The sequence below is a fragment of the Dromaius novaehollandiae genome, chromosome W (genome assembly GCF_036370855.1).
Source record: "Dromaius novaehollandiae isolate bDroNov1 chromosome W, bDroNov1.hap1, whole genome shotgun sequence".
NCBI lineage: Eukaryota > Metazoa > Chordata > Aves > Casuariiformes > Dromaiidae > Dromaius > Dromaius novaehollandiae.
This window is the reverse complement of record NC_088130.1, coordinates 25,663,963-25,688,048: the sequence shown is the minus strand read 5'-3', so window position 1 is coordinate 25,688,048 and position 24,086 is coordinate 25,663,963. Positions and strand designations below refer to the sequence as shown.

Here is a 24,086-nt window from a genome sequence, read left to right as displayed (position 1 = left end):
AGAGGATTGTGCTAAACCCTTAAGATGACTTAGATTCATAGTTTTAAATAACAGCTGAAATTCTTAGGCTCTTTTACTTGATTTTTTATAGAGTAGAAGAAAATGAGCATGCCGTAACATTCTTTAGCATTTTTCTCATAGCAACTAAACAAGAATTCTGATGCAAATAATAATGTCCACTCTTGAAGAGGCTTCCTTTGATTGCGGCTTCCTCAAGAGCAAATAACTCTGAAATCATATTACTCTAGAAAAGTGTTTTTTTACAAGATAGCAGATGTTTGAGGTGTGGAGAAAGCCTTGACCTGTCAGTTAAATGTAGGCCTAGGTACTGTGGAGACCTTCAAAGAATCAGTTAATATGGAATCCCCATCATGCTGTGTTGAAAAATCCTTTTTAAGAGTACAGGATATGTACAGAGCCTTAATTGCAGATTCCTTTATAGATTTATGCTTTTATTTTACAGCAACTGGGTTAATGATATCCCCATATCTGCAAATTATAAAAATGCAGCTACTTGCGGATGTTTCTTACGCAGAGAGCAGGTAAGCACTGGAGCCTGTTTCTTGGAGCGGCTCTGTGATATCCATCTCTGGAGACATTTGGACGTCTTTGGATGAGTCCCTGAGCAACCTGGTCTAACTTTAAAGTTTGAGCATGGAGCTGGACTGAATGACTTCCATGTGTTCCTTCCAGCTCCGATTGTGTCTGCCCCCAAGAGCTGATTGGAAGTAACTAAAATGATCATCTGGAAGAATCTGGCTTAGAAAGTTGCTGCCTGTCCAGCATCCATCAACCAAGGGAGTTTTGTTAATGGATAGAGAGCAGTAATAATATCTAGTTTAAACCTGAAAGTCTCTACAGAAGATTTAAGGGTTGAGGTTGTTAATGTATATTTTCTAAACCGTGTGTTAAGCCTGGTTTTGCTCAGAGATTAATGTACTGTGAAAGGTAGGTATTGATGCATGCATATGCCATGCACTATTTCAGATTTAGTGTTCTGGAGAAACTTACATTAGAATTCTCTCATGGATGCAGTGGTTCTGCATGGTTTGGTCTTAATTTCTGAATTAGTTGAAAAGTGGCAAGAAGATGAAGTGTGTGTTTCTGTGTCTGAGTTTGCTTCATAAATGTGCAGGCTGTGTTTCAGTCTTTCTGTGTTAGCATTGAGTGTTGTCTGAAGCCGTGTTAAGCACTGTTCTTTTTCCTGCTCTAAGGATGATCTGCTGTAAGTACACGAGTCTGTCCCTTACGGCTGTTCACTGAATGCTTTCCACAGTTGATTCAGTCTTCCCGTCACAGCATACGTTCTTCATTTTGTTTTTCATGAACTGAAATGAAAACACTGTGGTGCACTGTGTGTTGCTGTATCATTTGTGCCATATGTCACTATTATTGATAGCTGCAGCAGAAAGTATAACTATCGGAATTTTCATTAGTTTTAGTTAATGAGACTATCAGTAGTATTATAATTTAATGCTCACTTGCTTCCTTGAGTTATTACATAGTAATATCTTTGAACATAATTATGGCTTTTTTTCCATAACTTAATACAAACGTAAGAATGAGTGTTTCATCACTCTAGCATTGATAGATATTGTCTCAGTGTACTGGCTGTAGATGCTCTGGCTCATTGAATTCATAACATTAGTAGTGTATTGAGTTAGTGATAGGATTTGGTTTTTTTGAGAGACAAATTATTACTATTACACAGGAAGTATTTGGTCAAAAAAGACGTTTTTCTGGGTTGTTTTTTGACTGTAAGAAATTTATCTTTTCCTTATTGAGTTTACTAATAAAACTAGCATAGAATATATTTTTGTCATACCAGCATATAAGGTTTGAGCAAAATATCACCTCTCCCTTAAAAAAAGAAAAAAGGCACCTGTGTGCATCTGCCTATGTTGGAAGCTCGTGGAACATGCAAAGTTACATTTCAGCTGGTCACTTCTGGGCCCATGTGTTTCAATTGCAATTCCAGCATTTGTCAAAAATGTCTGACACTTGGAATAGATTTGCAAATATTACCACTGCATTCCAGCAGCACTAGCACACATCACTGTCTTGAAATCAGAAGTGGAAAAGCTACCAGGAGATGCAATGTATTCTTTTTACAAATGGAAATTGTTGTAATTTCATTTCCAAAGTAACAGCAGATCTTGTAGGATAATTTTTCATGAAAGTATTCATTTACTTTGCACTCTCATTTGCCTTGCAGAGAGTGAAAAGCACAAGTGTATAAGATAATCCCGAAGCCAGCTCAGAAAATGCTCAGGCTAGATGAAAGGTTGTGAATTTCAGTGATTAAATGACTATAGAGAGCAGCTCAGGCTTTTTACACGTACTGATGAACGCAAATAACTGGAAATTATGTGAAATCTCAGTAGCCGATGGCTTCCCGAGTCTCTTATTGCAGTGACTTGATTGACATGAAATCAGTTTCTGCCTGCTTCCTTAAGTTACGAACTCTTTGCAAAGATTCGGTTACCTGGAAAACTTTACAGAAGCATATCTCTAAGATGATCATCTGGTATTTTCTGTCTATGGGAATATGTTTCTTGTTTTTATTTATTTATTAGTGGTTCAGTAGATCCAGAAAAAGCATCCAATGGTGAAATGTTGCTTGCTGTATTACATTGCTATGTTCCTAAAAGTCAGGCATTTTCAAGAACAGATAATCTTCCCTGTGTCGGCCCAGTCCTAATCCTGAAGAAATAACCAGTCAAATTAATCAAGAAGAATATAAAATGAGGAGGCTGTAATAGGAATGGTTTGGGTTTAACTCTGCAATGAGACTGCGGAGTTGTCTGTTTTAGTTGCGCAGAGTAAACTGCAGTGACCGAGGCAGGACATTACATTTGTCTGTCTGACAGATAGTATAGCTGTTGTGGGGGGGATTTTTTTTACTTTTGGGTACTCTGTGGGTGCAGGTAGAGTAAGGAAAAAGGGGAGATTGCACCTTCTGGGAGAAGAGCAAAAGGTGCTGGAGAGGGAGATGTTCTGGCTTGGGGGATGAGGACTTTGAAGTGGGTAGAGAGCATCTAGCACTATGCTGTTGGCAGCCGCTGGGGAAAAAGCACTTATAGGGACAAAAAAAAAAAAGACTTTTTAAAGTTTGTCTTTAGGAAGTCTAGTAAGCCACCAAAAAAAGATGCTGAATGTAGAGCAAGCCTGGAGGGCATACTGGCCGCTGGGAAGGTTTGTTCATAGTCCGTTTCATTTTGATTCAGTCCTGCATAAAAGATCCAAATTGCCTTTTTCCAAATGTTACCTTGTTCCAGTTGGGCCTTAATGAAACCTAACTTTAGAGACTGCAAGTCCTTTTGGTATTTGAAGTGTACTCAGTTTAAGAAAGATGCAGGCAGATCCACCTGAAAATTTTATCCCATTTCAGGTCCTGAGAGAGCATCTTTGCTTATAATTTCTCTGCTTAGTGCCCGAGGGTAGCTGTGAAAATTTGGGTAGCAGAGTATTAGGATAGAAACAAGGAGGGATCAAGTGCGTTTTTAGCACAAAATGTGTTTCTCTGTTTATAATCCTCTTTCATCAGAATCCTTCCATCACCTGCAGTGAGTCATTAACTGCAGCCCTACTCCCTCTTGCTCAGTGACTCATGCGTTGTTTTCTGCAAAATTGCATAGTTTCAGCAGAAGGAATGGGGAAAATCCCACACTCAGAGTAATCTGTAATTACAGATCCTGGTGGTCTTTTTTGCTCCTAGACAAATATTTTAACATTTAAATCCTATTTTCACCTCTCCCCTTCTCCATTCTCTTCCTTCTCTCTCTCCCTTGCCAGCCTTCCCCTCTGGATGCGTTTCAAAAGGAAATGGCAGCAATCACTTCATTTTGAGTGGAGCTGATCCGGTCGGCTTTTACAGGAGAATGTGTATTTGTGGGGAACCTGGGCGAAAGCGTGCTTTTTGCTGGAGCCCAGTCAGCCATTAATGGGAGCTCAGCCAAGTGGCTCAGCCCTGCAAAGTCCTTCTGCGTACATACAAAAAACGAAATCTGAAAGGACGAAGCTGTAGCTTTTACTAAGTTGAAGCATCTTCGGGATGCAGTAGTCATTAACACGGGGGCTTTCAAGGTGGTAATTTTGATTTAGTACCTGCATTGTCTTTTGGGCATCTGTGCCATTGGATTTAACTTGTGGTGGGTTAGATAAGACCAGATGACCTTCGAAGGTCCCTTCCGACCTACGCGAACGATTTTATACTGCGTCCCTACCTGAAATCTTAATAAACTTGGGAAGGAAGTTTTGTCTGGGAAGAAAAGCAAAATTAAATGTTTCCTTTTTTCGTCTTGCCGTTCTTCACCTTGACAGAGCAGCGTTCTTTGCTGCTCACTTTTCTCTGAAATAGTTGATTTTTTTGTTGCTTATTTGGCAAGGTCTTTGAAATGGATCTTTATGGAGCATACTTTATAGAAATTATGCTATCAGATGGCTGATATCTTGTTTTGCTAACTGATCCTCTGGAATCCCTGCCTATGATAAAGACATTGAGGCCCTAATACAACATTTTATTTTTGTATAGTATTTTGCATCTTGGGAATTTAAGTTGAGAATGTGTAAAAAATTTGCTTACTTTAAAAAATATTTGGAAATGAGAATTCTTGTTCTGGATACCAACTTTAGATTTCCTGACAATTGTTTTGATCAACTTAAACCTTTACTTTGATACCTGTGATACATATAGATTCTGTCCTAAGGGGTTATGATGCGAATGAAAACACAATTTGGCCCATACAAGGATTTTTTCCTTCTATCTTCTGATATAATTTGTTTTCCCCACAATTACAAATTTCCCCTCCTCAGTCTACCCCAGTTTTTCTACATCCTTTTGAATGTGCATTTTATTAACTTTGCTGGGGACAGCTTCATTTTTTATACTTTGCTAGTATAATTATGTACAATTTTGATATTGTATGGTTCCTTTCATAATAATAGCTATATTCAGCCATCTCATTGCATAACTTTACTATGCTTATATTAGTGAGTCTTGAACCAAAGGCGAAGTTCTGGGAATGACAGCGCTTAGGTGACAACTGAGCTCTTCAGCTGGCTGATGGCATCATGCTGCTTACAAGTCCTCAGGTGACCGTGTCTGCCCAACGCTGGTTATGTGGCACCACCGCAAGGCAGATGGGATAAATGTGGTTGTACTGTGGTCATACTCACAGTTATCATACTGTCCGATTCTTAACAGGAAGCAGTTCCTGCCACTTCTTTCAGAATAAGGTATGGGGGGACTTTTTTGTCATTCTGGAATTGCAGGGCAATTGTGGAAAAACAGTGGACAACTTAAATTTAAATGATTTAAATTTGAATTTTGAGCATTTCAGTGATTTAGTGGTGCTCTCATAGTAGGATCAGCAGGAAGGGTGGGAATGGCCTTCGCTTGCAGGGGAACCAGCCAGGTCAGGTAGAAAACAGCATAAGCAGTGGGTTGGGGTGTGAATGAGCATCGATTTAAGGGCAAAGTTTAGCTGATTATACAGCTAAATTAATTCTATAGCAAAGATGAACTTCAAGATAGTCTGAGGTGAGCTTTTCAATCCACATTTCTAAGTTTATATGGATAAGGCTGAGAAAGAAAAAACTCCCAGAATTTTAATTGCTGAGAAAATAGTTGAAAATAAAATATTTCCTTTCAGCAGAGAACTAGTTGCATTTGACACGTTACCTGTCCTGCATGTGTGCCTACTGCAGACAGAGAAACTTGTGATTCGTACCCCAGAACGTCTTTAAAGCAGAGGCATGGCGTAAAGCGTAAAGACAGCAGCGTTCTGGGCAAGTACAAGCCAATTTCAGTCCTTTAGGCAAAGTCAGAATTGTATAATTCTAAAACAAAACAAACAAACAAACAAACAAAAAAACTGGTAAGAAAATACTATCAAAGTGTAAATAATTAACTACAGGCACGTCGATGTGTTCATGTATTCCTTCTGATATTACAAATCTTGTATGATACGCAAATTCATATCTTCAGACATGTTATTGGCACTTTGACTGGTTGAAATTTACCTTTTACAGAAATCTAGGCAGTTAAAATAAAAGCATAATGTCTGAATAGAAACACTGTTAATAGAAAGTTTCAAGGTGACTACTAGACCTTTTGTTATTCAATCCAGGAGGAGGGCATAAGCAAATGGATTCTGTTTACTGTTTGATTAAAAAAGGCAATTACATGTTCTGCACCTTATCTTCAAAATGCATCAGTGCCATTGTAAGTTCCATAGTCAACAGGGTTTATCACAGTGAAATAGTGGACAAATAAAAGATACCTCTGGAAACTACACTGAGACTTGCTATAATTAATGTTATAAAAAAAGTAGGTTTAAACATTGAAAATTTAAATAAGCTAAGCATTTTTTAGCTAAACCCTGGATTAAATATCTGAGGACGAATTTGGCTCCTTTGCAGCTACTCGCATTTAGATATTCTATAAATAAATAAGTGAATGTATTATTTAGCACTTTCTGGCCCTCTCTCTGATTTGTGGAGTGGGTACAAAATTTAATGAGTTTATGGGTTTATAACCAAAACAGGGATTATGATGTATAGTCAATAAAATGTCTTCTTACTTTTTATGCTCAATCTAGGATTCCTTTCTGTAACCTTCATAAAATTAATGGATAAGTCTCCTGTGCATTATTTGAAATCGTTGATATGATTTGAATATCACTGTTTTGTATATTTTCTGTGAAAATTAATGCTGTGTCATCTGACACCAAGGAAGAATGTGTTACAGCTAATGAACTTTGCACTTTACACGAGAAACCAATTTCTCTACATGTCTCAGAATTAAAAACAAAAACAAAAAAAACAGAAATAATATTTTTCAAATGTTATTAGAAGTGTGAAATATATTTGAATCCATAACCTGCAGGGACATTGCATATACAAAGCAACAGCTCTTTTCATTACTTAAACTGCCGCAGAGCAAGTATCTTATTAAAAAAGAAAACAAAATACTCTGCTAATTTTATTGTGATCTTCCATAAATCTGTCATGACTTTGAGCCAGAACTGAGCCATGAGAAACACTGTAAGAGCATTAGATTGTAATGATCGTGCAGTAGAAAAATGTAATGTTTTCAGCAACTGTAAAAGAGAGTAATACAAAGTTTCTGAGTGTAAGCAAACTGCAGATCCCACAGAGAGTCAGTAATGATTATATTGATTATTGATGCTTCAGGGACTGCAGAAGAAAGCTAGAGGAGAGTCTAAATGGTGTTTTCAGAGATCCCTGAGAGTCCATCAGTAAGAGGAAGGGTGAGGCAGAAAGTACAGAAAGTGAATTACTGGCTGTGTAACTGGTGAATATTTCCCTTTTGTACATGATCCACTAGTGGGATCCCTGGAAGAGAAGTGTAGGAAGAGGATACCTGGTGTAGCAGATAGCAAGCGTACTCTTCTGTCTGAAGTTTGGCTGGAACAGCCAAAAGGGCTTTAAGCAATGCAGGAGCAGAGGACTAAGAAGGCGTGTAGAAACACAATAAGATAAAGAAACTGAAGAGGTAGCAATTCAATGACTTTATTATGGATGCTAACTGAAATAACAAGCAGAGAGAATGGAAAACTTCCATTCATTGAAAGAAATGTAATATAGTTGTGGTATTACCTAAATTTACAGTTTGCGTAACTGGAATACCCTCAGGTTATCACCTGCCTAATGTGCAGAGTGATTACGAGTTCATATATATTATATGTCAATAAAAACGTAAGACCTAGCTTTATAGTAATTCATTCTAATGTTAGGATTATAAATGCCTGTGTAATTAGTAAAATCCAGAGAGATGAAAACAATAGAGATGGAGAAATCTTATAGGCCCATCCATACACGAATATATTTTTTAAGAGTGTCTGAATCACTCTTTCTTTAGAAAAAAAGCATTTAGAAATATTTGAGTTCCTTCCGGTCACACTAAATAGTCATGGAACAGTGGCAAAAAAGATCAGCTGGTTGGCAGGGCTGTTTTATGAGTAATGCTGTACATTTGTATGGCAAGAAAATTGCCATTTTTCACATAGCAAAATAGGAAGCATCAACACTACATTTCATCTTTATTAAACAACGCCTTGTTGGAAGTATTTCAGCAAAAAACAGAAGAAATAAAATGACAAATGGCCACTCTTTGTTACATTCGGAGGATAATTTTCCCCAGTGAAAGTGTGTACTGTGATTACAACGCTCTAGTTCAGGCCGTGGCCGACTTCCAGGGGCACAAACCTGCAGATTGCACACCGAAGGGGCAGCCGATTCCTGACTGTGCCGGCCATCTCCAGCAACTGCGACTTCAACCTGACGTCCCCACCAGACCCAGGTTGTCGAGTGAGGAGCCGGGGACGCCTGGGCACCGTGGGGCAGCACGGTCCCCATAGGTGACACTGGGGCTCAGCAGCCCTGCTGTTTTCAGGAGCTGAAGCCCAGCCCGGCTGCGAATCTCCTGTCCCTCACAGTAAAAAGGGCTCGCTGGGCAGGTGGGATCCGCTCCGTAGTGGGGCAGGAGGATTGCTGCCAAACCACTGTAAGAGCGGATAAATCATATGGTGATTATTTGAACTGATTTTTGTTTTGAAATGTTTTTTTTAATGAGTATCCAGATATTTTTGTACACATCTAAAGGTAGACGATATTTATATGAATACAGATGATTTCCGAATATGTTAGATTTTCTATTTAGTGACACTTTGTCATCTTAGGGGGCTTTTAAAATAGCTTTCTGACTTCTTGAGAATTAAACAGCAAGTTAAAATATTATTAATAATGATTAGTGCATTGACTATTTATTATAGGATCCATTGTTAGGAATTCCATTTTAGTTAATATATAAAAGTAACTTCCATGGATTTTCCTTCTAATTCCATCTCAGGCAACAGGCCATTATTTCAAAATCCTATTAAGCAAAGACTTTCTGGGGAAAACTTGGTGGTGTCATCTTGATCAAGAGTGTATTGATCCTTCCCCAGAAGTTTTCATATTACATTTCTGATTGCCTGTTTTTTAAAGAAAAAAATGATCTGAAACTTACCATTATCTCACTTAGTTTTTTTACTATTGATATTTGACAGCTGCAATAAAAAAAAGAAAAAGAAATCTTACTCTTCATTGCTTCTACACATAGATTTGTTAAGGAGTTGCTATCCAAGCAGCAGAAGGCTTGTATTTCGATTAAAACCTCTAAAGCAGAAGCCACGTTTTGGCTACTGCTGATGCATTCTTATCAGTTACTAGAGCCTTCTGCTAACTCTTAATCAGTTTGCCCTTTTTGATCCTTCCTATTTATGGAGCTATTCATGGGGTAAAGAAGGGAGGATGATACGTAGAAAGAATTATGCATCTCTGATCTCTATTGTAGAAAATCCTTGCGTACAAGATAATTCCCTTTATTAACAAGTACATAGTTTGACTTCAGCCCACAGGCAAGAGAGCAAGTTTTCTTTTTTGGTTGCCATCTTTAGCTCTACTGCTATGTTTCCATTAAAATTAGAAACATGACAAATATAGCCAACACAGCGCTGATCATAGAGTCACGGTCCAAGGCACCAGAAAGAAAAGGGAAGGCGGCAGTTTCACGTTTTCACTGGCCTCAGCCTCTGAGGTGGCGACTAGGCTGCGCTAGTCTAAGCGGCGCCAGCCGGCAGGGCCCAGCGCGGCTGCCTGTGACCGTCCTCTTCCATTTTAACTCCGGCAGGAAAGCCAGCGTGCTTTGACTCCAACGTTAAGTAAACTGTGCATTGTGTATTTGTATGGCCAAAGTGAAAACTGAAAACTGTCGTCGTGTTCAGCGCTTAGATAGTCCAGCTGACACCAATCCAATTGTTTTATTTCATCCGCTCATAAATAAAGCATGGGGCAGATGTGCTAGACTCGCAGCTTGCTGGGGAAGGAGCTGGTGCTCAGAGGCTGTTCTTCGCGTGCCCCCCGTTGCTGGAGATAAGAGAAGCCCAAACTGAGTTGCTTCCTCTGCCTGAGGCGTTTTGAACTTACAACCTCCCTGATGTCCTAAGCGTAGACGCGTTTCCATGCCGAGCGGTGTGGCTGCAGCCTGCTTACGGCTGCGCCTCTGGCTTCCCTGATGCTTTGCAGTGGGGGGGGGGGGGGGTGTGCTGCAGTGGTGTTTGTGATTTGGGAGAGCTGTACGTACCACACCGAGCGGCACAGAGCCCATTCCTTTCTCCTCTACTTTACCTATGCCTTAAGGGGTGGACTCATCTCTCAGCCTCAGCCAGTCCTGTCCTGCCTGTCCCTCTTGCTCAGGTCCCTCCCCAGAAGCTGGCTTTGCCCAAGCCACAGAGCGGGACCAAGTTTTCCCGCTCTCTTTGCCCTCCCCTCCTTGCCGCTCTCCCCCCCGTGAGCGGCGAGCTCCGTGCCCGCTGCACGTGCTTGGGGACTCAGGGAGTTGCCGCTCGTGGCAGCAGCGAAGGCCGGCTGAGTCTCGGTTCATCTGCTCTCCGCTGGCGTGTGTTTAGACATTCCCCAAAATAGTCTAGAATTCGGTTCTCGGAGAAAAATAAGTTTGCAATTATGTTAAGACTTTTAATAGAAGGTTGTGGGAGGATGCCGCCAGCAGTTTGCCCCTCAGCACCTGCTCTGTGTTGGTGGGAGGAGTGGTAACGCGCCACTCGACACGGGAGCTGGCCTCGCCGAAGACGGGGAGGAAAGCCGCGCGGCCGCCAGCTCTCACCTCGTCGTTTGGCCGTTGCGTACTTCGCAAGTTGGACATGGTGCGTGAAGATGATGTTACATGGCCATGAGCTTTCAGCTGCCTGATTTACAGTTGCAGTAAGTGCAGTGGTTCATCTCCCTACAGTGCCAGCACCTTTTTATTTTTCTTCCTGCTTTTTGGTTTACTCATTTCCTTATTAAAGAATCATTACAGCATAGGTAGAACAGTTTACAAAGGTAAATTTTAAATCATTGCTTTTTCTGATGCATACTCATTGATGTCTTGTTTTTCCTTTAGGGAGCATGTTTCGTAAATTAAGTATTTCTTTGTAAACAGTAAGCATGTACTCCTAATTATTGATAAATATGATTGTTTGTTACCGCAGTGTATTGTCCCAAGGTGTGTTTGTGGCTAGGAAACATGATAAATGTTAGAAATAATTAAATAGTAGAGTTAGAAATAGGAAAAGCAAGCTGTTCCAGTTTCCTTCACTTGGAAGTTTTCAGACTGCTTTTGACTAGGGACATCTACTCTTTTAGGCATTCAGAGTTAAAATGCTCTTAAATATTTTTAAGAGATGTGGTACAAAGGATGAATACATTTTTCAATATTAACTTTAAAGGAAAGTTTCATCTGACCAAAGTTTGGCATCACTTGTTTGGTTTACAAAGGAAATATTAAGCCATTTTATTTTTCATTGCCACTGTCATCAGCTAAGAATCCCAAACAAATACTCAGCCCCTCCATCAGCCCAACGTGCAATTCTCTGCTCTAAAAAATTAACAGAATGCATTGTGGCTATAGCAGAGTTGATTTTCAAATATTTACAAGGGGATTATCTGAATTACGGGTTAAGCAGGCTTGTCTTCCTCTTTCACTCCTGGTTGCATCTCTGTGTCACACAGTGCTTAATGCAAGGTCCATGCTGTCTTCGCCAGGCTCTGCTTTGTTCATTGATGTCTAAAATTGTATCTGTTTTCTACAGAAGGCTCCAGAAGGTTTATCAAAAAATGAATTTGTGTTCTGATGACCCAGTTTACATAGATTTTTATATTTCATTTTTTGTTTTCTTAACATCTGCTTTACTGCACCATCAGGGCAACTGAGAACCTACTGTGTAAATTCCTTAAACTGATTTCAGTGTAGTGACCAAATTACTGCTTTTCACAAAATATATTTAATTTGCCCATTCTCATGTTTCTCTTTCATACAACAGTGTCATATCTCTGGGGCAATTCTCTTTTTTTTCCAAAGCTGCCCCACCTTAAGCACGTGTGGCTGTTGGACTGCTGATGCGTGGTCAGTGCCTTAAATGGTTACTATTATTGTTCTGTGTAAACTAATATTTGAGTTTATTTTGTAATTCTAGTATTAAAAGGATAGAAGGAACACAGCAAAAGCTATGATTATGAGAAATCAAAGGCGATCTATTTTTAGGGCCTTTTTTTCCCCCTTTCTGATATATGTAGAAGGCAGTTTATAGTCTCCTGGTGCTCCTTCTCGAACTCTTCCTCTCTGTCTTCCAGGCTCTGACAGAGACGGCAGCCACAACTTCTAGGAGTTTCCTCGTGTCTTTCCAGTTTTATTTATTGTATTGCTTCTTCCTCTTACCCTGTTCGTTCTATGGAAAGGAAGGAGGGACATGGAAGACACGGGGGACACGCTGACACCTCTCAGAGCATCTGCAGAAGCATCGAAACAACGATTTCCAATGACTCTAAGAGAAGATGTCACCTTCTAATGCAAGGTAATGGCAGCAAACCTAGGTCTGTGTTAGGCCTTGGGATTTTGTGAGAAGTTATTTGATTTGAACAACAAAAATCAAAAATTGAAAGTTAAGAGACTAAAGGATAGGATTTAAAGAACAGCAGTGTGTAAGACAGGACAGGTAAATTCAATAAACCCAAGCGTACGGCTTTAACTGTAACCATAGACATTTGAAGGTCTGGGCAGAAATACTGAACATTAAGTCCTTTCTTCTGACAATTTTGACTTGTTCAGCACTGTTTCATTCAACTCTAGACTTTTTGGCTAAATGGCTAAAATGGAGTGTAAGAGTAAACTGACCCATGGCAGATCTGTAAAATGAGAAGAGGTGGAAGGTTGAAAGCCTGCATTCAAACCTAGACCTGAATTTTCTTTGCTTTTTCCAGAGGTACCCCAAAATGATGTGTTTTGTTTCAGATGTAATGGTATGTCATACTAAGGTAACAAAATTCTGAAAGCTCATTTTTAGGATTACTCAAAATAAATTGAAAAGCCTTATTTTGGTTGCTTAAGAAAAAGATTAATTTTGCTTGTCCCTGATACCTGCCTTTTAAGCATCAGTCACATATGGTTTGTTACATTCTGAGTGATGGATAAGTGGGAGCAAGACAGCTAATAAAGAGGCAGGTTTTAAGAGGATGCACAATAGCATCGCTAGTTTTATATAGAGTTGTCAGAAGAAAACTGTAGAAACAAAACTTGACATCACTCAAAATGAAAGTTCACACTGAATCATAGGACATTTGCTAAATTGTTAGGTTTCTGTATTCTGTATGTCTATTTTTATAATCTGAGAAGTCAGCAAATTCTAATAGAGTACGTAACTTTTAACAAATCAGACCTATTTACCAAGGCTTACATTAATTGCATTTGTACATTCCCAGAAAATACATGGCACTTGCCATAAGGAGATCCTTTAATCCTTGTTCTTCAATGTAAATGGTGTGTTAGGTTCTCTCTTGCATGCATATTGTTGCTCAGAGTACAAACTATATGAAGACGCTAGTTACTGGTGTTCAGCCCCGGCTTTTTTTTTCACTGTCTAATCTAAGAATATATCCAGTTATGTTTCCAGAACATCCTGTTTTCTATTCAATTTCTTCTTGATCTGATGCTTTCCTTGGGAACTCTAGAGTGGAGCGTGTTTAGTCTTGGTAAATTCATGTGCAGAAATTTCAGTATGTTTTCCAGTATGTCATGCCAGTGGTCAAGAAGCCTTCCAGGAGGCTGCTGGAGTGCAGGGGCTTGCAGTAGGCACCACCCCATTGTTGCCTGGCCTTTTTTGGATGAAAAAATGCAAATTTAAGGATATGGTATTGAATAACCCGTACACTATGACATGGTTGTCATCTTCTAGTTGCTCTGGTGTGTTTTGGGAGAGCAGGATACTGCAGTTTCAGTAATCTCCATATCTCTACTGGCAGTCAAATTCATTTTTAATCTTCTGGGGTAAAATATTCACACCAGATGATAAAGGAAAAAGTAAATCCTGTAAACTGTTAGCAAATAGAAAGGTGTCAGCTAGAATTATAAATTATTTCGTCCATCAACAGACAAACCTATGAGACGGCTAAACCAAAGTATTTACAGATATTTTCTGTTGTCTTTTAAGTCTCTCTGGCTTGAAAAGTCTAATCCTACATGGCTACTGGCTTGCTCAAGTAATAAGAAATAGATGAAAGATCAGTAAATGTCAAAACGAGCAGAAATATTGATAGTTACATTATCTTATACAGGGCTCCTTTCACCCGTATACATTTTTTAAAAATAAGCAAGTGGAGGGCTGCCAGTTCAGTTATCAGCCATCCTTCCTAGCTGCAGGCTGAAGATGAAAAGGTTACACCTGTCAACTGGAAGATGTATTCCAGGAAGAATGGTTTTCAAACCATTCACATGTCACTTCAAGACATGTAATTATATAAAAAGCCCTAAGGTCTGAAAATTAAAATACAAAAAAACAAAGCTATTAATAGTAGATGCAAGTCCTTTAAAACATTTAATTATTCTATATAAATTTTTGCTTGTCCTGAGAAGAATGTCTATTTCACTGAGTGATAAAGGTTTCTGCTAGTGGCATGGAGATTATGCCATATATTCAAAGAAAAGAAAGATATATGTTGAAGGTATTCAGGTCTCACCGAACACTGAATATCAAGAATCAGTAAACTAATCTTATTATTCTGTATTCACTGAGTATAGAGGTTTGTTATATGTATGACCATCTTTTTTTCTGTTACATAGTCAGCTTCAGGAATTGATTGAATTGGAAAGTAAACCATTGGAAACCTTAATGTTTACAGAATAAACAAAACATTGACACATACAGGAGGTTTTCCTTTCTAACCTGTCAGTCTTTCCATCTCTTCTGCTTGGGTTTTTGAAAGTAACTAGGATGTACCTAAGGCACCTTTAGTAAGTGGAAGGCAATGAGAGCAAAGACCTTAGTTTAACCTAAGTAACAGATACAGGGTTGGTAGGAAACTTTGGACATGAAATTCTTTGGCATCTCATCACAAATACCAAGCCACTTAATATCTTTGTTTCATTATTTGCTTGCTATGGGCCTCATGTGTGTTAAGCTAGATAGGTAAACTTTCTAGCCAGTTACCCAAGCATGTTACCAGCTAACATTTCACTAATCATTTGAAGCAGAAAATTACTTCTGTTAAGCTCTTAGCTGTCTTCTGCATTTCTTTCTTTTCCTAATTTTTGTTCTATCTCCATTTGACACAGATGCTAATTAATGAAACTCATTTTGATTCAGCATGAAAAGGAGGGCAAAAAACAAGGATAAAAAGATTAAAATAGTATCACACTTTATCTAGTTCTTATGATTAGAGATACATAGTTTTAAACCAAAAGAACTGCAGGAAGAGTGCCTGGGTTTCCTGGACCACGACTTTTCCCGTATTTCCTATAGGAGATTCTCTTTATGCCTCTGAGATACAGAGCTTCAGTCGGGGAAAGGGATTGTAGGCCTCAGGTTCACCTGCCCATACATCCCCACCCCTCCAGTACTCAGCCAGAGGGATGCTGCGAAACGCAAGGTTTTGTTCACTATTAGGGATGTAGGGCTTCTTGTTGTTTGTTTGCTTCTTTAAAGAGTACTGAGAGCCCGTAGCATGTACCAGAACTCTCTTGTTCTAGTCTTTGTGCTTGTATGTTTAGTGTTTCAGAGTATTTACGTTCTGAACAGACAAGGCAGAAATTTGTGGAGAGTGAAAGGGATAGAAAGTAAAATAAAACACCAATAACTTGTGATATGTGTAGATTAGATGAATTGCCTGGTCACACAGGAAATAGGCAGCTAAGCCAAAAAGTGAGCCAAAATTTCCTCACTCAAAGAATATTTTCTGTATTAAAAGATCTTATGGATAAATGATTGTTGTCTTTTGTTCGAGTATCATCATCAGACATTACAGTGGCTGTCAATACATCAAATTCTTTTTCCACAGTGTCACCAGCAGATCTTTTCTAGGGACATAGCTAAGCTGAAAAGCGACTGCTTCTTTATTGACAGACCCAGTCTAGTTTTAATCTCAGCAGCTCAGCTACTGCTATTGATACAACTGCAATGGCCACTTGAACTGTGGCTTTGGATGTGACCATGCAAACTGCGATATACCTATTTGTAGCCTGGTGGATGTCGTCCAGTGTCTGTCCTTTGCTTAGCTCTTCCTAGTAGAAGAGAGAGAATTTAAAATAATGCATGTTGTTCTGTTAGAGGCATTGATAAGCAAGCAGTTAAGCATACCTGGCCTTGCCTATTTAAACAAGCTTATATCCAAAGCCTAACTGTAACTGAAAGATGTAAATATACATGGCCATTCATGCCTTGTTCTTTTGCAATATACAATAGCTCAAATTTTATATCGTACTCTAGCATAGAGAAACCCATGTCCTGTTCTTCTTTTTTCTATGCACGATAGTCAAATACGAGATAAAATGTAGTCCAAAGCTACTGTTCTCAGAAAACATCTATTTTGGCAGCTAGTAAACATGCATCCCAGAGACAAAATGAAGAAAGAACAGCCTTCCAGAAATCTTTAGCGAGTACTTGTCTTATGAAAGATACATTGTAACATATCCAAAAACTAACAACAACAACAACAAAATTTGGCTTCCTAGGAATGTAATCACCCGTGACATAAGTAGTTCTATCTTAAGACATGCTTTAAGCCGTTGCACAGAATAGTTTTCCAATCTCTAAGTGGATGAGTGAATGAAAAGGTGAGTGAAAAGAAAGAAGGTCATGTCAGTAAAATGACCAAATAAAAATGTTTCATAAGGTTGAAGATGCTGAACAGAAAGGGTCTCAACCAAAAATATGTCTGAGAAATTTATAAGTTGCTTGTTTGTATAACCCTTCTGTACAAGCCATGGAAGATCTCTAGTAAATTTTACTTCTTGTACTAGAGGAGGTGCTTCTGAGCAAAGTGAACAAGACTGCCAAAGTTTCCCAGGATACATCATCAGACCTTGCTTTGTTTTTCCTTCAACTTTTTCCAGTGCTATTCTTTGCCCTTTGAGCATTTTTGAGTCTGAGTTTTGATGTTTTTGGCAGTGATCATGACAATCCGTAATGTAGACTTCCGTAGTGTCAGTATGTCACCTGGTAGCTTTGGTTGCCTGGATTTCAGCTGTGTTGGAAAGTAGTGATTACAAGAAAAAAGACTTAATTTCTTCTTGTTAGTCCCACAGATTGCTTCTCTCAAATCTGAACTGCTTGGGACATTATTGAGGAAAGCACTAGAGCAATTTGGCCAGCAGTTCATAAGTAATAAACATAGGAAATTTTATGAGTGTCATATATTGACAAGCACAATGCTCCTTGCATTCATTGCATGGTGCTTTTGTTGCCATTGGTTTTTCACTATTAAAAAAAATTATTATAGAGTAGCTCCCAGAGGCAAAATTCTGATGGTCTGTTTTGTTGTGCAAACACACAAAGACATTAAACTGGTACAAATGCATTGTTTAAGCTGTATGACTTCAGTTAGAAAATACTATCTCGGGTATTTAGTAAAGTCTTTCTTCATATCCTCTCTGAGATCATTTGCAGGTTTCTATTTGGGAATAATTCTCTTGTCGTAGAACTACTTTTTAGAGAAGGCTCTAGAAATACCAAAGCTGGAACAACATAGGACTAGATGGTAACTTAATTGCATTAGAAAAGCATTTCTAGGAGAGATTAGCAAGATGATGACACTACTGTAGAAGCGCTAATACGTGCTGTCTACATGCGACTGGGTTATAGTGCATAAAGGAAAGCAATCTGAAAATGTATAAATGTAGCTATTTTGATGTCGTGTGCCTTTCTACAGTCTCTTTCAAAACTGTGAGAGAATCAACTTTCAATAAGCAATTGGGAGTTCTTGTTTTCTTATTGGCGTACAAGTTGTTTACGGACTGAAACAGTAGGATAAGGCTATCACACATAAATCAGTATTCTGAAGCTTCTAAGAGAAACCAGGAAGAATTACAAAAAAAGAGTGGTGGTGGATTTGCTAACAGTCTGCGTTGCTGAGATTCGGTCGTTAAAGTTTTTATAGAGAAAGATGTCTCAACAGTGCTGCACCACAGAACACAGAAATGCGAGCATTGGTGTATACAGCTAAAATTTTGTAGGAGAAGAAAAATGTTTGGTGCAAACATTGTTCTTGCATTTGGCAGAATTGCTGTAGTCAAAAGACATACAAAATTTTATCTGAAATGTTCTGGCTTCTGGCTAAAATTGTGTATTTTCTCTAATCCACTATTTAAATTTCTGTCTACAGAAAAAGACGCCAAGGGTTGTGGACATGAAATATAAAAAAAATGCTCTATAAAAATGCTCCCTCAATAATGTTTCTTCTATTGAAAGAATTTTGCATATTAATATATATGTTCTGAAAGCAGTAAGAAAGTAATATTGATGAAACAATGTATCTGAATCTAAACATTTCTGTAGCTTTGAAGTGTAATTGAGTAGCTGAAAGAGATACCACTATTATTTAGCAATACCTGGAAAATATGTAGATTAAGTTCAGGAGGATTTACTACTAAGTGATTTTTTTGGATAGGAACGCTTCTTTTACTCTCATATATGTGAGTACAACTAATAGCTTGGCCTGTGCTCTGACTGCTGCTGTACTTATGCTAGGTAAGAGCGTACATCCAAATTATCTTGTTTGTGCTAAAATGATCCAGATAACGGGGATTTTAAATAGCGTAGTCTTTCAGGTGCTTTTGTGAGGCCCTTCAAATGATTTGGGTTTGTATAGCTTAGTATTAATCAAGGAAATTTCTCTCTCTCAACTGAATGTGAAGCTGATTTCCTAATTGTTTTCTTTACTTTTTCTTGATAAATGGGACTAGGAGCAGCATAGGAAGTGGCATCTAAAACATCCTTTTCTGTGATCATTGGCAGTCATCACTGCCGTCGCCAGTTAAAGGTTGATAAATGTTTTCTATCTTATTTGTTTGATATCTTCCTATCACACCATTATAGAATAAGACTGCCTGTTGGTCTTTAAATATTGTAAATTGAACCTGAATGAATATCCCTGTACTTTAAAACCAAATTTATTGTTTAGCCAGCTAAGCTTGAATAAATGTTCCCTTCCTATACTTAGTTTGAACTTTGCTTCAGAATTGAAGATACACTTGAAATTCTGCTAAACTTGCCTGTTATTTTCAACTACCTTGCTTCATCTAATAGAAGACATTACCTGCTCCTATGAACTTCTCCCGTTCTGGGCCAAACCTTTAAATCCCCGTTCTTTTGATGCTAACCAGCGTATACATAGTAATCTCCTAGGTCTAAGGGGAAAGGGTGGTTCCCTCCTGTGGCCTCTTCCCCTCCGCAGCTATCTGTGGAGCGTGCTGTGCTATGGTCACGGCCGCCTTCAGAGGAGGATCTTGTGGCAGCTTGCACTGGGCCCACGGCCAGTTTTTTGGAAAACCGTGCAACGAACAGAAGAAAACTGAAGGGTGTATTTGGGCTAATACTGGCATAGAAGCCCAGTGGAGCTGAGAGGAGTGGGTGTCTGCTTTGGAGGGGAAGACAGTGACATTGCTTTCTCTGGGTCTCTGGTTCTGGGAACTAAATGGTGATGCTGCAGAAGGAAGAGACCGGCCCGATGGTGCTGACGAAAGGGAGGGGAGGAACGTGAGGACGCAACCGCTCTCCCGTGGACTGTCTGAGCTCTCGCTCCCTATTTAGGTCAGTTGTTTTTAGACTGCGAAGATACTGGCAGGTATGGTGTAACAAGGGGATATTTAATGATGAGTTAAATGTAGTGATTTGAATGTAAAGCCTCCCTGTCAAAACACTAAAAGCTATAGAATTAAAAACTAGGCATTTCAGAATGGGAATCTGTAATTAGTAGACATGTTTTTTAAATGCCTGGCCTGCCTTGTTCATCTGTGCAGTACTGGATTCGTAATAAAGGAGCTGCGGAGCTGGCAGGAACTGCTTATTCTGTTTCTGATGGAGGCGTTCCCCACCTTCTGAATTCTTCACTTAGCAAGCTCAGTAGTAATCTTCCAATTTGAACAAATTATTGATTAATATGACGAGGTGCATCAAATTTTTCACAGCAGTGCAATTTGCGCTTTCTAGTAGAGATATCATTAAGAAACAAAAGACAGACTTTTCTTCTCTGGTGGAATGTTGAGGAAATTAAGGTGGATGTCATATGGCTTTAGGAATGGGAATGAATCATATTGCGTAGGTTGATGTTTGAATTAGAGAGACACTAGAAGAATACAAGTATAGCTGGTATACCAGTTATGGTTTTTATGTGCAAGAAATCGAGTATGTTTATGAATTGCAACCCAGATGAAAAGAGAAAGTTATTGTGATTTTCATGCCTATAGGTATTCAGTATTGTTCTGAATAAGTTTGAGGCAACTGTTTCCTGACAGAGAATAAATACTGCTTATATTGTGTATTTCTCTTTTGATTATTGTTATTTTATATATATAGTTTGTTGTACAATAGCTATCCTGTTTCATTAGCTGTAAGATGATTTCAAGGGCAGCACCATCGTTTTCTCTGGTTTTTATGAGGTATTAACATACACGAATCACTAGCCCAAGATGTAATTGAAGCCAGAGACTGTGACAGCTGAAAAAGGGTTGTGTGTTTCTAGTGATATGAAAACTGTCCTCAGTTAAAAAATAGGCAGCTTACAAAATGTATAGGATACTCATCTTTTTGATTAATGATGCAAGCCAAACCCTAAACAGTTTGATTAGGAAGAAATTTCCCCTCCCGGCCAATTTTATCATAAACTTACTATACCGAACCCATTGGAGACAGAATGCTGGGCTACACTGGGCCACTATTACAATCCTGAGTAGTAATTACGTTTTTGTGAATAATTGATATTTTATATTAGTTGTGGGAAAAAATAACAGAAGGTTCTCAGCGTACCAGCTTCAGATCCCCTTTTTCCCATATCAGAGTGAAATCCTGCCCTTCTCCTTTACTGTTTTTATCAAGGTGAAACATTCCAGTCGATACGAAATAATAAAAAATGCATATGAAGGCCTAGATTCCTAAAACTAATGGCAAAGAAGTAATTTTCTTCTCCCTTGCAGTAAGTAGCTCTGGGTGTAAGTCACCTACACTGAAAGAGGAAGTTCTAATTCTTTTTCTCAGGAGATGTGAACTTAATTATTTAACCTAAGTTAGCACCCTACCGTAAGGTAAGTATCCCAAGGCCTCTCCTTTTGACGCTGTTTTATTTTGTCTAATAAATAAAGTGAGCAAATTCAGTGAGTCAGTGAACCTCAGCACTAGATTGGAGCATTACTCTCTTTTGCTGTCTCAAGGACTATTTTAGTGTGTTATACAAATTAAAACAGTTTCACAAGAGGGAATATGGACTACCCAAATCAAATATAATATGGTGTTACAGTGATTAGGAAACATCTCTGTCAGGTAAGAAACCCCTGCTGAAATTCAGTATTTACTTTGAGGATAGGGATTAGCATCCAGGTTTCCAGGATAAATTAGACTTGAATTTTTAGAAGCTTTCTCAAACGCTTAACATTTTGCTTTTTGCCAGTAAAGATCTCAGGAATTCTTGTTTCATCTTACACACTAAGGTAGATTGCTAAACCAAATTGCTGCATTAGGTGGGTTCACAAGGGTAATCATACAGCAGTGCATCCCTTTCAAGACCCCCATTACTCTGGGACGAAAGGTGTTGATGATCAGTTCCTCAGGTGGTGTAATCTCATGTGATCTGAAGGACATCAGTGAAGTTAAACCCATTTGCCTCAGCAGAGAACTGAGGCCTGTATCATTAATGAAGCACCACTACCAAAGTTCAAGTTTTAAACTTTTGCAGTTCTCTGAACTCTTCTTTAAATGAAAAATGGGATGACTGCGCAAAAATCTGGTTTGTTTGCCATTGACTTTGTCTGCTTAAGGTAACATTTTTATAACTTTGTTTTCTTTTCTGTTCAACAGCACCTTCAGGCTTGAAGGAATGTCTATATCTGGAGGCACATCAGTTAATTTCTTGCATATCAGATTCGTCATTGTGACTTCTTGCAGGCCAGATCTGAAAGCAGCCGGGAACGTGACCCTCCTTGGCGCACGGAGAAGCCCTTGGCGTCGGAGCACAAGCGATCATGCGTGGAGGCAGCACTGAGTCGTCCGTGTCAGATCTGACAGCTACGAGCTGAGTCCTGGCAAAAGCCACAGCCTTAAATCCCGTTCAGTCAGAACGAAGAATCAAGGGGACCAAATGTCTTGCCCCCTTACAGAAACTGCTCTTTCCTAGCCTGACGCTTGGGTTCTGCACCAAGCAACTGGAGTAACAAACAGTGAGTTTTTCATGGGGTCCAGCCAGCATCCAAAAAATATTTCAATATGTAGCCAAAAGGAAAAATGAAGCACTTCGGCGATAGCAGGAAACGAACGCATTTACTGTAACGGAGGAATGTTGCTGTCCGTGGGGAAAGAAGACCTCTGTCATCCCTTGTATATATTCAAAGCCATACAGGAACAGGGCACCGGTGATGTTAAATTGCTTCAATGGATGCCATCTCCTGTCCTCCACCCAGATCTGAAGGAGTTCAGCTGTTACAGATTGCATCTCAATGCACTTCTGGTATTTGCACTGTCACTTCCATTCAGGGTAATGATGTGTGCCACCATTTGCACAGATGGCCCCGGGAGACTTTTAACCACAGCAAGCGATATTTGCAGGGGCTCCAAAAGGAATCGAAAAGTAAGAACTGAAGAAAAGAATTGCTCTCTCTTTCGCAGTGGTGATCTGTCCACTGAAAGGATTATGGTTCTTTCTTAGGTTTAAATGTATATATACATATACATACATCTCTATATATATGTATATATATGAAAAAGCATCAACATGATATGGTGGATTTAAAAAGGGATATAATATTTTTTTAATAGCATCCATTTTTTATCATATTAGCAGCCAAGAAATTTAAACTATCGAATTATACATCTAAAATGTTCCTATTTGAACATTGACATTATCCTCCCTGTTACTGTTAAAGAAAATAAGTCATTTGTAATATGTATTTGACATAAAGTTTTTCTAGCCATTTATCTATACTTCATGGAGAAATGTAACAGACGAACAGCATTTTCAGTTTATTTTTCTAAATAAATGTGTTGTTTATATTATTTGCAGTCACTCATTTTGGCTGGTTTTCATTATCTCCAAAAAATGATTTAAAGACAGAACCAAAACACAGAAATTGTTCATGTTAAGCTGTAATGATTTGCAGATCGAAAGCTTTAATATAAATATTGTAATTTGTAAAATGATGAAGTATATTTATACAGGCACATATGTATGGAAAACTAGAGAAGGTATTTTAACTCTTAATTTCAGAACATAGTTTATTTTAATATCCACATGAAGAAGTCTGAATATGTGATGGGATAGATTTTTTTACTTTCACTAACTTTAAGCAAGTGAAGATTTGGATGTGTAAGAATGAAAAGAGTGTAGTCTAATAATGGCAGTTCCCCAAATTACACACAAACCTTTTATCAACTGGCTCACTTTATTCAGGAACTGTTTTTTGGGTTATATTTTGTGTTAGGGTTTCTGGTTTGGTTTCTTGGAGGTGGGTTTTTTTTTCTTTTCTTTTTTTTTTTTTTTTTGGTCATAGCATACTGGCAAGACCATAAAGATTAATTCTATTATTCTATTTAATCTCGAACAATGAGAACCTGCGGGATAAGAGATTGTTCATTACAGCCGTTTACAGTTAAGAACAGTCATTGTTATCCATCTGCTGGAGTGTTTTGTTATCACGTGATTGACCATTTCAATGCTAGAGTTGTTTTGAATAAAAATATATATTTTCCTTTTCTCTTAGTCCATTAGCCTGTGTGTAATTTTAAGAGAAAAGTAAAGCATGCCATTCTAGGTTCACTGAAAGTATTCGTCCTGAATGGTTTATAAAGCTGAGTAAGTTTTGCTTTATTTCCGCTGCTCTATGGAACCTATCAATTCGGTGCGCGCTAACGGAGGAATGTTCTTTCAACAAAAAACGGCAAAGCCAGACCTCGTTTTATCTGTGGGTTAGCCTCATAACGGGCACATGTTTTAATTATGTAGTGCTCTGCTCTAATGTGCTAACTTGTGCGTGTGGGTGAGTGTGTGTG

At 38.7% G+C, this 24,086-nt stretch overlaps 1 protein-coding gene across 5 annotated transcripts in view; it reads left to right on the top strand.

The window, feature by feature from the left end:
* LOC112992402 (protein Largen) overlaps window positions 1-23,796 on the top strand; it is a 151,858-nt gene extending 128,062 nt beyond the window's left edge. For 2 of the 5 annotated variants that reach the window (XR_010385564.1, XM_026115430.2), the window contains 2 exons: window positions 12,199-12,419; window positions 21,903-23,796. The gene's annotated coding sequence lies outside the window, so the exon portion shown is untranslated. The remainder of the gene's footprint in view (window positions 1-12,198; window positions 12,420-21,902) is intronic. The other 3 variants (XM_026115433.2, XM_064499963.1, XM_026115434.2) reach the window with 3 other exon arrangements.
* The last annotated feature ends 290 nt before the right edge of the window (window positions 23,797-24,086 follow it).